Source organism: Elephas maximus, chromosome 14, assembly GCF_024166365.1.
Source record: "Elephas maximus indicus isolate mEleMax1 chromosome 14, mEleMax1 primary haplotype, whole genome shotgun sequence".
Classification (NCBI taxonomy): Eukaryota; Metazoa; Chordata; class Mammalia; order Proboscidea; family Elephantidae; genus Elephas; species Elephas maximus.
In genome coordinates this window covers 81,522,513-81,537,414 of record NC_064832.1, presented here as the reverse complement: position 1 = coordinate 81,537,414, position 14,902 = coordinate 81,522,513, and positions in this window count along the sequence as shown.

The following is a 14,902-nucleotide window of genomic DNA, read 5'->3' as shown; positions in this document are numbered from 1 at the left end:
ATTGAACATTGAGTTACTTGTATAAGAACACATAATATTTAAAATCAGAAAGCTATTAAAATTGAACAAGATTTCCACCATGTATTAGTTCCCTACGTTGCTGTAACAAATTACCACATCTTAGCAACTTAAAACAACACAAATTCATTTTCTTACAATTTCCGAGAGCAGAAGTCCAAAATGAGTCTTTAGGGTCTAAAATCAAGGCACTGGCAGGTGTTGTACCTTCTGGAGGCTCCTTGCTTCCTTCAGCTCCTAGAGGCCGCCAGCATTGCTTGGCTGTGGCTGCGTCACACCAGCTCGTCCACGTCAGCTTCTAGAACTGCACTGCATTCATCATATTTTCCTATTTCCCCTTTGATTTACTGGCCTCACTCTTAGAAGGGCTCTTGTGATTATATTTAGGGCCCATTGGAAACATCCGGGATAATCTTACCATCTAAAACTCTTTAATGTTATCGTGTTTGCAAAGTCCCTTTTACCATGTAAAATACCATATTCGCAGGTTACAGGTTCTGGGGACTAGGATGCAGTTATCTTTGATAAAGAGTGGTCATTATTCAGACTACCACAGTCAATATTACTTAGACTATACAGTATTTGGGATAGTATTACCATAAAAAATGATTTACCTCAAATTCTATGAAAATATCTGTTAATTAGGATTGGCTTTCTACTTATTTATTATAATTATGTTTATTATTTATTAATCTGTAACAATATATTTTACATATATGCAATTTTGTTTACTAAAATCATAATTGTCTATTATAACCAGTATAATGGATTTTATAATTGTTATAATTATATGATTGTATAGTTTTATATAATGTTACGTATATAACTAGAATGAGTATTGCACTCATTTATTTAATTAATATTCATTGAGTGCCTATTAAGTACTGGATATTGTAGGGAGAGACAAGGTTTTCCAGAACAAATGAGAAAAATGCAATTACCTTTACAATTTTAGTATTATTCCCAATTTAATTAAAATTTTAAATCTGACATTTTAAACCTCAATTTCAATATAACTCTCAATTTTTCTTTTGAATATTACATGATAGAACAGAATCATTATGGGATTTAGAGCCAGACTTAGATTTTTATCACGACTCTGATTCTCTGGTTGCTTAACTTCTCTAAGCCTTAGTTTCTTTTTTTTACAAAATAGGGATAATAAAATAATTATCTGGGTGTTTTTTGTAAAATGAAATGAAATAGCTTTGGTAAAGCATCTAGCTTGTTGTGTGGTATATGAGAGGCCAGTGCACGGTAAATCATTTACCTACAACATATGGTAGACCGTATAATAAATTTGTTCAGTACAATATTCTAAAGATTGCTATGATACTCTTCTTCCAGTCTGCCATTTGCAAGTAAAACAAAATAAAGGGAAATATCTTGCCATATAATATTTGTTTTTATTTCATAGCATCATTCAATATTTTACAAGGATGCATAGTAATATGCAAATTTAATATACTGGTTGCTGTCAAGTCCATTCTGACTCATACAGACCCTATAGGACAGAGTAGAAACGCCCCATAGGGTTTCCAAGGCTGTAATCTCTACAGAAGCAGATTGCCACATCTTTCCTACATTTTTTCCTACATGGACCAGCTGGTAGGTTAGAACTGCTAACTTTTTGGTTAGCAGCTAAGCGCTTGACTTAACCATTGTGCCACTAGGGCTCCTAAACTTAATATAGAATATAAAGGTAAATGACTTTGCATTGTTTACATTATTATCCATAATATCATATGGGAAGCATCACAATCAAATTTATTTTCAAAGAAGGAAATTGGTAGGTGAGCACAGACCTCCCAAGAGCATTCACCCATAGAGGCCAGGAAGCTCATAATGGCTTTTTTTTTTTTTTTTTCACTGCACTTGGTTAGGACATTTGTTTCTTCAATTGATACCTTAAAGTTTGAATGCTTTTAATAATGCATTTCCAGACAAAACTAAAAATGACAAGTCCATTTAAAGAAATGTTAGAGAAAGGAATTAAAATAATTCAGTAAGATAGACAACTCAATGAGGAAAGATGCTAAAATTATGATTTTCAGTCTGGAAAAAAAGAGGCTGAGAGAATATCATTTACATCTAAAAAAGAAAGAAAATTAAGGATGTAGAAAACAAAATATCTGTACAAATCCCAAACTACTAAGATTTGCCATACCGTCAAGCTCAGAAGACAGCTCTTCCACAAAGTTTCCTCTACCTTCTCCTCTCTTTCCTTTTCCTTTAACTTTAGCAGTTTAGGTTTCCACGCTATCAGCAAAAAAAACAAAGAAAGAAAGAGAGAGAGACAGAGAAAGAGAGAAAGGAAAGAAAGAGAGAGAGAGATGGAGAGAGAGAGAAAGAGAGAGAGAAAGAGAGAAAGAAAGAGGGAGGGAGGGAGGGATGGAGGGGGGAAGGAAGGAAGGAAGGAAGGAAGGAAGGAAGGAAGGAAGGAAGGAAGGAAGGAAGGAAGGAAGGAAGGAAGGAAGGAAGGAAGGAAGGAAGGAAGGAAGGAAGGAAGGAAGGAGGGAGGAAGGAAGGAAGGAAGAAAGGAAGAAAGGAAGGAAGGAAGAAAGAAAAGAGGAAGGAAGGAAGGGAGGGAGGGAGGGAGGGAGGAAGGAGGAAGGAAGGAAGGAAGGAAGGAAGGAAGGAAGGAAGGAAGGAAGGAAGGAAGGAAGGAAGGAAGGAAGGAAGGAAGGAAGGAAGGAAGGAAGGAAGGAAGGAAGGAAGGAAGGAAGGAAGGAAGGAAGGAAGGAAGGAAGGAAGGAAAGAGAAAGAAAGAAAATGTTCTGTGTTTCTATCTACTTAGTATCATCAGATACTTCTCTGTTACATTTCTCTGAATACATAGGAAGCTTCTTAGGATCTCAAACAGCTATTTATCTCTTTATCCCCACATTCTAACACTGCTTGACAAATTGTATGTGCCAAATAACATTCATCAAGAAAAGGGATAAATATATGAACAATCCCTAAATTTTGACACTATGGTTTTAGAAAACTAAAATAAATACTTGCTATAAAGTATATTCTGCAGATTAAAATCATATACTTACAGATGTTATAAATATTATTGTAATTAATATGTCATAAGTACCAATGTTACTGTTCTATGTTTTTAGAATATGAGGTAAGTGGTCTAACATTTCTTGTAGTTTTTATAAGATGTGAATAGTGAAAGAAGTTTGGATGCTAATCTAATACACCATACTTACACAGTCCTTTGGAGTCCCTGGATGGCACGAAGAGTTGAACGATTGACTACTAGCCCAAATGTTGGTTGCTAAAACCCATCCAGAAACACCTCAGAAGACAGGCCTGGCAGTCTGCTTCTGAAAGGTCATAGCCTTGAAAGGCCTATGGAGCACAGTTCTACTCTGACACACGAGGTTACCATGAGTCAGAATCTACTCAACAGCAATTAACGACATACAGTCTTTCACCCAAGTTTAAAGGAAAAAATAACCTTTAGGCAGCTAAGAAAGATATAAGGGGAGATAATATTGCTTGATATAACCACATAAATTTTCAAAACCTGAACTAAAACAAGCAAAAACAAAAAAAGCACCTAGCTTGTACTAGAAAACATCTGATATGAAGTAAAGAATTGTTTTGTCTCAGGATAAACATGACACAAAACGTCTTCCATTTAAATTAATGAAGAAAAAAATAATACTTTGCATTGTGGTATTATGCGTAAGGATGTCATTCAGCAGAATACTTGGTTCAAAGCTTCCAGAACATGAAGATCAGTCCACAAGAATTGTAATAGGAGATGAAAATTGGGTTAAATCACCTAGAAAATGAACAATCCCCTTCTTAGTGACCCCTTTCCCCTATTACTTTAATTCCAATGCTTATCTTACAATAAGGACTAAGGCCCAACCTAAATGGGCAATAAGGACTAAGGCCCAACCTAAATGAGCGGTAAGTGGCTAAAACTTGCAGTGTGTCCTTTCTTCCAGGTATTTCCAAAGGCTGAGTCAGGATTTATATTTATTGTCATAACTCCATCCTCTCATAGGAAACAACATCTACAACTTCTGCTGCTGACCAACTGCTGCTGACAATGATTTTTGTTTGTTTGTTTTTTTAATAGGCAGGTAGCTATGCCCCTTTTTGAATAATTTTCCTACTTGGCATTTAGCCCAGAAAGAAACACTTTTCTTTCCTAGATGTTCTTGACCTCCAAAGTCAGATGACTTTCTTCAAAGCTTCTCTGGTCCCACATATATATCAATTTCCTTTCCTTTTTCCAGATTCCTCACTCACAGGAACTGAACTACTCTCAGCTATTCTCTCTGCTCTTAAACATTGCCCTTCTTAAGAGATTTCCACAGTTCCTCTGCCCATCGTTCCTCCATTGCCCTGTTCTTTTAAATTCCCTTGCCCCAGCTCATCTCAAAAAACTACATGCTCTTCAAATTTTACTTATTCAGGCACTAAGTCAACTTATATTGGGCCTAAACTTATGCTAGTACTGAGGAAACACTGGTGGCATAGTGGTTAAGAGCTACAGCTGCTAACCAAGAGGTTGGCAGTTCAAATCCACCAGGTGCTCCTTGAAAACTCTATGGGGCAGTTCCATTCTGTCCTATACGGTCCCTACAAGTCGGAATCGACTCGGCGGCAACGGGTTTGGTTTAGAGGATATGAAGGTGAACCAAATCTCTCCTAGGAAAATTCATGATCTAGCATGAAACAGTAACATACCTAGTTATAAAGCAAGTGATAAAGTCTTTGTAAAAGGTAAGCCTTGAGATTTTAGGGTGCTCACAGAATGGCATCAACTCGAATATAGTGCTTAGAGAGTAGTGAGTTGAAAGGAACAACTTCCTGTCTAAGGTATGAACGAAAAGCGAGAGATGGCATTTCAGTGAAAGGCAGGGTAACAGCAATGGCAGGAAGGCCATAAAAAGCATATTTCATGTTAATGCTGTACAAAATTTTCTAAGTATACTCTGAGCAGTGAAACTGGAAAGTGAGGAAAGGGCATTAACATGGAATATTATATTTGCTATCTTAAAGACCTTAGCCTTGTTCCTTTTAAACCAGGAAATGACATGATTTCATTTATCATTTATAAAAATTACTCTGATAAATGTGTGAAAGAATGAATGGAGGTAGACAATACTGTGACAAAACATCTAAAAACAAACTGATGGCCTAAATTAGAAAGTATTAGCAGGAATGGAGGAGGAAGATTTAAGAAACATCCAAAAGATAAAATGGCAACATATGGTGGGTGAATGATTGCCTGGGGAAGGATAAGAGTAAGTGGAAGTATCTAGCAAGATAGATTCCATCTTTTTTGCCTCCTAAGTTTTCTGCAATGGCAGCCAGACAAGGAATGTAGGGTGGAATCTGCAGGCCATCTGAATCAAAATGATGGAGGGTGGGGTAAGGGAGTCCAAACTGTCTCAATTTTAAATATGTTCCCTAGAAGACTGAAAAGCATATTAAAGCTTTTAGAACCACAGAAGTTAGAGAAAAGACTGTTTTTGTTGTTGTGCACTGTGTAGTCAATTAGGAGTGTGAATTTAGACATCGGGAGAACACCAATATTAAAAGGAAAAAGGAAAGTGATACAGAAAGAATAAATGATCAAGGAGATGCAAGATAAATCAGGAGAGATGATTGAAAGATAACCACATAGAGATGTCCATGAAAAAATGGGAGCAATGAGCTGTGTCAAATGCAGCAAGGAAGTCCGAAAGGTAAAAACATGTTTCCTGGATTTAAAAATAAGCCATTACTGGAGACATTATCAGGGGCATTGTCACAAGAGTTATGGACGCACAAATCCAATTGACATGGGTTGTGGGAAAAAATTAAATCAACTTGTCTTGGGTTGATTTTTTATTTTTGTCTTGGGTTAAGATGTGTATGGTAGATCAATGTTTCAAAAAAAAGTGTTAATTAGAAGTAAAGAGAGAAGAGACAACAACTGCAGGATTCATTAGACAAAATAAAGCTTTTTTATTCATATAAAAGAGATTTGAGCATGTTTATAGACTGAAATAATTCCAGTAGAAATGGCGACAAGATATATACAAGAGAAAGGGAAAGACATGAAACACGGAATTACGACCAAGAAGAAAGGTGGACTTGATGACTTTGAATGGGAGGTATGTGTCAAGCCATGAATTTCTTAGGTCAGAAATGAAAGACTAGAAACACTTTGTTTCTTCAAAAACCTCTCAGATCATAAGTTTTTTCTTCTCCAAGAAACTATGATCACTCTTGCATTGTGATTGAAATGGCTAGGTAGCTGTTCAAGAAATTCGGAATTGAAATATTTATAATCATCCCATAGTTTGCTGTCTTTTCTTTCTCAGATTGAGGCCTGGGAAAATGTATATCCCATCTTGAAATTTGTTTCCTCCCTCAGGGTGAGTTCCTAGGGACACATCTATACATGCCCTTAACAGGAAATGTTGCCTGTGTGACTCTGCACCAAGTGAGGAGCTAAAATGGGGCCAGCCTCCCAGAGCACAGAACCATACTACAGCAGTATTTGCTACAAGAAACCATAAGGTCCTACCAATGATAGCTACATATTCAGGTACTGGATTCTGATAGAACTGTCATTTTATTTGAAGCACACAGGTTGCACAGACATGAAGGAATGCTTCAGGAGTAACAGAAATGCAAAACAGCACCACGTAAGGAAAATCTGTCCTCCAATGCTATGAGCTATTTTATCACTGTGTGTGCATTTCTTCTTCAGTGAAAGGAGCAGTTGAAGCAAGGGCTCATTGAGCGTAAACAAACAAACAAAAAAACCAAAACCCAGGGCCGTCGAGTCGATTCCGACTCAGAGCGACCCTATAAAATATGCTTTATGGAGTTAGTTTTTGAAAGTTTGATGCAGGAAGTCTATTATGTTACTAGCAAACGTGGATTATGTCACCTGGACTTTTTCATTAAACCTGTATAAGTCTCAAAAGAATGACAAAGTAATTGTGCTAAACCAAAGATGTATGCTAAAATTTTTGACAAATTTAGAAACAATGTCTCCTTTGTAAGAATGGGAATCCTTCTCAGACTAACACGGCAAGAGATGCTTAGAGAATTGGAGGTTCAAGAAATTAAGCAAATTAGTCTGTCCTACAAAATAAGTAAGAATTTTCTTTAAGGCCATGTGTGCACACACACACACACACAAAAGCAACAGGGTGATTTATACAAAAAAAAAAAGTATCCTTTATATTGAAAAGATTTAGTGTATTTTCTAGGAGTTCTTAGGTAGCACAAATATTAAGCACTGGACTACTAACCGAAATGTCAGTGGTTCAAACCTGCCCATGAGACCCCCTCAGAAGAAACGCTTGGAGATCTGCCTCTGAAAGGTGACAGCCTTGAAAACCTTATGGAGCAGTTCTGCTCTGCACACATGGGGTCACCATGAGCTGGAATTGACTTGATGGCAACTAGCAACAACAAAGTATTTTCTAATCATTGGAAACTATTATTTTTTCATCCGCTTTTCTCCACCATAGGAAAGGACATCCAAAAATCAGTTATATGTTTTCACCAGCTGTTAAGACTTCAAGCATATCCAAGAAGTATTTTTTAAAGTCCTATGTGTGCAATTCACAATAATGAATATTTCAGTTAGTAGTTAATTGTGTAAAAACTACAAAGACAACTGATAAAATTATTCACCACTCTCCATTCTCTATTTTTGGTAGAGTTACACGCACCCATCAAGATTCAAAGACAGTTCAAAAACTAATCGGCAAACAGGAGTGATGAGTGGAATATTACTGACACCACAATTTGAATTATAAAAATATATTTCAAAAACACCTCATCTCCTCATGTCAAAATTGTCATCCAAGTTCATTTTTATTTGACTAGTTTCTTTCACTCTCTCTCTCTCTATATATATAAATTCAAGCAAAATTATCTCCTGATTGCCTCTTTTGTGGGTGTGGGATACTCATCTGAATGCTAGGGATGCAAAGAAGATCAAAATGTAAAGAATAGCTCTATGTTCAATGATTTTACAGTTAAGGAATTCCATTTCCCAAACCTGACAATCTTTCTGTATGCCATCATTGGTAAATGCTTCTTCATTCTCATTTCCTTTCCCACTGTCAGTCTCTTAGTTCACGCTCATTATTATCTTATACAAGGTTTACTGAAATGCCTAACCAACCAGTCTTCTTTTCTCAAATGTCTCTCCCCTTTTCAACTAACTTACCCCCTTCCACAAAATTTATTTTTCAAAAAGAAAAATTTAATTATGTCATAACCCTGCTCAAAAACTTTAAATTGCTCCCATCATCTAGAAATTCCTCAACATTGTTTTAAGGCCCTTAATTTTTGAATAATAATTTGTTTCCACAATGTTCTGCAAATTACACCACTGTGCTAGTGCTGATTAAACCAAAAACCAACCCCATTGTGGTCAAGTCCATTCCGACTCAGAGCTGACCCCATAGGACACAGTAGAACTGCCCCATAGAGTTTCTAAGAACCGCCTGGTGGATTTGAACTGCCGACCTTTTGGTTAGCAGTTGTAGCTCTTAATCATTTTATGCCACCAGGGTTTCCACTAATACTGATACTCATGATAAATAGGACTGTGCCTATTTTCAAATCTGTCCCTGGGATTACTGACTTCCATGTCTTGGTTGATCTTACCCATCAAAAAGCTCCCTACTTTTTGCTGTTGCTTATCCAAAGAGCCCCACTTTTCCCTGTCAAAATCTTAGCTGTTTTTTTTTCTTCCCCCCAGCACTTGAGTGTATCATCTCTTCCAAAGTACCTTTTCCAGCCCCTAGCTTAGGTGTATTTTCATTTGTATTCTTACAATCTCTCTATTTCTATGAGAGATTTCATGGTTGCCTTTTTTTATATTTATTTTTATTCACATTTTTAGGTTTTAATTTTCATACAGTGAGAAAAAGATATTATTTGGAGGCCGCATGGATCACCTCTGAATATTGACTTTATCACTTACTGAGTGACCTTGAGAAGTTAATTTCTTTTTGACTCATTTTCTCTCTGCAAAGACATGAAAAGTGGGGATAGATTACTGAAAGAATTAGGAGAGATGATGCCTGTAGAAATCTAGAAGGCATCTGTATCCGTGTGTATACTACCATTTGAGAAAGGTGGCTGTATACACCAAGAGAATAAAGATGATGCTAAGATTTCTTCATGGTTGTAATCATTATGCCTGGCTCATATTTAGGCAATATACATGCAATACATATTTTCAAATTGTTTTAATTTAGAGGCATGTTTATTTCCAACTTACATTGTGACTACCAAATGCTGGATAATAAGAATAAAACCTAAAAAAAAAAAAAAACTCAAGCACAAATCTACATAAAATTTGGACTCCGGATGCTTGTGGATAGAGAATTTTGATTTGACTACTTTTTGTTGTTGTTGTTCTTTAGATCCCACTACATAGGAAGGAATGTATTATACATGGAAAATGAGTAAGATGCATCATATTGCATTATATTTTGACTAACCCTACATGCTACATTTCATTATTGCTTTATTATAATAATTTTCTTCATTGCTGTCTTTCCAAAAATTCATTGCAATAAAAAATTTAATGCTTTATTACTATAGGTAAATTTCTTACTGAATGAATATAATTTTTCAGGGACCAACAAATTTGCAAGTTAGATGTGGAAATTAACTTTATTACAGATTTTCTTTTATCTCATAAAAAGAAATTGTCCAAATCCAAAGAAAGTAAGACTGGGGGCATGAAAGTATGTTAATATAAAAATTCAACCAACTGCAATATCACTCTACTTTAATTTCCTGACTGTCACTGCCAGCAAGTGAAATAATGTGTGTTATTTTCAGGAGAGCTAGAAGAGTGGACTTTTTTTTTTTTAAAAAAGAAAGTATCCTAATTATATCTACTCATATTTAAGCCTGCCCTTACCATTTTTTTTTTTACCATAAACATCACAATTTTGAATATAAACTATCAAAAAAGAACCACAATTAAGCAGTCCTTGGTAATTCATAAAAAATAAAAATTAATTATAATTTGAGAATTTCCCCACGTGTCTATCAGTTTGTCACACTGTGGTGGCTTGCATGTTGCTGTGATGCAGGAAGCCATGCCACCAGTATTTCAAATACCAGCAGCCACCCACGGTGGACAGGTTTCGGCAGAGCCTACAGACTAAGATAGACTAAGAAGAAGGACCTGGAAGTCTATTTTTGAAAATACTGGCCAGTAAAAACATTATGAACAGAAGCAGATAGCTAGTGTATTGATAATTATGCCTGGCTCAATTTTATCTTTTTAAAATATGCATTGCCAGGTTGAGTGTCTCCTGATGCTTGATGTATGAGTTGTTGTTGTTGTTGTTAGGTCCCGTGAGTCAGTTCCGACTCATAGCGACCCTATGCACAACAGAACGAAATACTGCCCTGCCCTGAGCCATCCTTATAATCGTTGCTTTGCTTGAGCTCATTGTTGCAGCCACTGTGTCAATTCACCTCGTTGAGTATTACCATAATATAACGAAATTTGTTTATTCATTCAGTAAATTCAAAGAAGTGAATAAAAAAATCTGGCCACTGTTTTAAATGGTTCATCAAAATTGCTCAGGTTCTAACAAAGGCTGCTGTCAGTTGTCAAGAGGTGACTAATGTAATATCCGTAGTTACTTTACCCCGTATTGTTCTTGCTTCCTGGCTGATTATGAAGGTCTGCATGCTTTTAGCGGTGAGTAAAGGATAAACATTGAACACAACATACCTTACAGTTGCATTATCATGTTGCTTCTTCTGAAAAGAGGCCAGATTGACAGCCACCTGACATGTCACGTGCACAGTCTACTGCTGTACACGGTTTGCTGCTGTTTGGTTCTCATTTTCAGAAGACATTTCACTATCTGGGCTTTTTCTCTTGCCTTGTGGTCTCTGAACAGTGCTCTTTCAAAACTGCAGCTATTCTTGCATGTCAGAAAAATCTGTCTGCTGCTGTTACTTCAAAGGCATAAATATTCTGCTAGAAACCAGGCTATAAGACAGTCATATAAAAATTCTCTGACTCATTCATATAATATAAAAATATGATTTTATAGCATTCTTAAACAATTACTTAGAAGTCCAGGTCCTTTATTGAGGTAGGGTGCTTTATCGATGACTTGGCATGTTATTTGATAGTGTTGTTGGTCTTAGGTGCCATCGAGTTGGTTCTGACTCATAACAACCCTATGCACAACAGAACGAAACACTGCCCGGTCCTGCGCCATCTTTACAATCGCTGTTATGCTTGAGCCCATTGTTACAGCCACTGTGTCAACCCACCTCTTTTCTGCTGACCCTAAACTTTACTAAGCATGATGTCCTTCTTCAGGGACTGATCCCTCTTGACAATACATCCAAAGTATGTAAGACACAGTTTCGCCATCCTTGCTTCTAAGGAGCACTCTAGTTGTACTTCTTCCAAGACAGATTCATTCGATCTTTTGACAGTCCATGGTATATTCAATATTCTTCCCCTACAGCACAATTCAAAGGCGTCAATTCTTCTTTGGTCTTCCTTATTCATTGTCCAGCTTTCACGTGCATATGATGTGATTGAAAATACCATGGCTAGGGTCAGGCGCACCTTAGTCTTCAGGGTGACATCTTTGCTTTTCAGCACTTTAAAGAGGCCCTTTGCAGCAGATTTGCCTAATGCAATGCATCTTTTGATTTCTTGACTGCCGCTTCCATGGCTGTTGAATGTGGATCCAAGTAAAATGAGATCCTTGAAAACTTCAATTTTTTCTCCATTTATATCATGATGTTGCTTATTGGTCCAGTTGTGAGGTGTAATCCATGCTGAATTGCTGTGGTCTTTAATCTTCATGAGCGAGTGCTTCAAGTCCTCTTCACTTTCAGCAAGCAAGGTTGGGTCATCTGCATAACGCAGGTTGTTAATAAGTCTTCCTCCAAACCTGATGCCCCATTCTTCTTCATATAGTCCAGATTCTTGGATTATTTGCTCAGCATACAGATTGAATAGGTGTGGTAAAAGAATACAACCCTGACATTTGATAGTAAGGAAGTCCAAAAGAGGTTAATTTTCTCAAATTAGAAAATGTACAAGGTCATGATGGTTTCTTGAGGACTGATGAGGGAGAGGGCTGTTTTAATGAATGCTGGACACTATAATCCCCATTTAAAGTTAAATCAATAATTTTAGAAATCATCCTCAATGATATAGTATTCTTTACTTTGGTATGTATTAGTATGAGCAGAAAAAATACCACACATATTGTTCATGGTGTGCTTTTAAAAAGATAAAGATACCTGTTACAAGTGTCCAAATCACTCTATTTGAATGCACATATAGCTGTATAAAATGTTATGGTCAAGTCTTGTTATGGATGATAGAGAATCTATAAGGGTTTAGGTCATTGAGTATACCATTTGTTTTACCTCATCACCAATCATTTAAAGGAAAAACAAAAATAAAAAACAAAAAACTTGGCATTGTAATTAGTAAATGTAAAGCATTAGCAATTTTAACTTTATGTGCATATATTCTTGTATATTTCTGACTAATAAATTGGATAATAATACACAATTGTAAAATGTTCAAGAAATACACAAAGATAAAGCAAATTTACAGAAGACATTATTTTCTAAAATTATTCATAAATCCTTTTTTGAAGTTGAATTTTTTCTGACATAAATCAAACTATACAAATACACTTTCATACAGTGAACAATGATTATCTAATCTTCAATATTCCTTGAATATTTACTATATTATATGAATACAACAAAGAATCATATGCAGCAACATTTAAAATAACTCAAAAATTAATTTAAGTTATCAGGAACCTATCTCCAGACAGATTACAAGGTATTTCCTTCTGTAGTCTTCAGATGTAAAAGTCAATGGTAACTCCAACTCTAAGGAAGTAGTTATGCCTCTCAAGGTCTCCAGAGAGACCTTGATAAGATTTGGTGAATACTGAGAAGTGGAGATGAAAATCCTGGGGATGAATATTCAACTCAAGGACTAGGCTGGGAACAGCAGCACCAGGTAGTGTAGAATAGACTCCTGAAGACATATCACATCTTAGGCCAACTAATTTGCACCCATTTTCTTCCCTTTGACTAATCCTTTCCCCTGCCACTATCCTTTACTTCTAATCAGGGTTTCTTTCCTCCCTGACCCACCAATTATTCAGCCAAAGTTGTTTCTTCCACCTAAAATAAATACAGTCTATTTATTAAAAAAAAAAAAAAAAATTATTAATAGGTTAATTAATTTATTTACTGCGTGTAGTGTTAGGGAAACAGAGAGGGTAAAATGCTTACCTTTTCTTCTTCACTTGTCAGACACTTTTTGTATATAAATATGTAATAGTACAAAGAAACAAAACACACACATATACACACAGGAACACAAAAACACGTATATAAATAAAACATTTCAAAAGTAAAAAATATGAATGATTCAAAAATGATTCTTTCATTACATATTCAGTAAGTTTTTTTAAATCATCATGTACACTTTATAATAAAAATGAATTATAAAGTATGCAAAACATCAAAGAAAGTGCAAAATAAAAACAGCACACTGGCACTTGAATTCAAAACAAAAAAAACAAGAAAAAAAAAAAGCCCTATATGTAAAACATTGACTCATTAACCACAATAGCATAATTTGTATAAAAGTAAAATAAACACTGATCTGGAATTATATGATAAGGAGTATTGTGGACACTTCAGTAACTTGAACATTTCCTTTTTTAGAGTAGCAGAGAAAAGGAGAATAAGGCAAATAAGTAATCAATCCAAGGAATAATGCCCAAAATAACCCTGCTGCGATGTGCTTGAAATAAGCTATATCAAACAAGGTAATGCACATAGAATAGAGAGCCTAATTCACAGTAAGATACCAATATTTCACATTTTTTTCTTCAGAAAAACTTTTCTGTCTTTATGTCAATTACATGACACCTAGTTCTAGATTGTTTGTCAAAAGGATAAAAAAGGAAAGATTAAAAAAGGAAAGGCCTCTACTTAAGACAGCTCCTCACTGGTTGTATATTCTCACCCAAAATCTTATTGAATTTTTCTATAACGATTCTATCTTTTGAAATATTGATATATTTGACAATGAAGTCTGAAGATGAGTGGATATTGCTAACATCTTGTTTACCATACCCTAAATCAAAGAAAAACATATATCCAGCTGACAAGGTACAGCCTACAACAGGAATATAAGCATGCCACACTTTGTCCTGGGAACATGACCGATGGAGATTATAGCTCACAAGTTGCATTTAAAGTGTTGAAAAGCAAAGATGTCACCTTGAGGACTAAGGTGCGCCTGACCCCAGCCATGGTGTTTTCAATCATCTCATATGCATGCGAAAGCTGGGTAAGGAAAAAGGAAGATCGAAGAAGTGATGCCTTTGAATTGTGGTGTTGGCAAAGAACATTGACTATACCATGGATTGCCAAAAGAACAAACAAAACCCGTTTTGGAAGAAGTACAACCAGAATGCTCCTCAGAAGCAAGGATGGTGAGACTATGTCTCACATATCTTGGACATGTTATCAGATCAGTAGCTGGAGAAGGACATCATGCTTGGGAAAGTAGAGGGTCAGAGGAAAAAAGGAAGACCCTCAAGGAAATGGACTGATGAAATGGATGCAAACAATGGGCCCAAACATAGCAACAACTGTGAGGATGGCAAGGGACTAGACAGTGTTTAGTTCTGTTGTGCATAGGGTAGCTATGAGTTGGAACCGACTCGACGGCACCTAATAACGACAATAACAACAAGTCTCCTTGCAATCATTTTGATGACTGATGGAGTAAAAGAATTGCTAAAACATAGTACCGCCCCTTCCTTTGGGTGAATCTTCAGCATGTCTTTGTACATGGCAG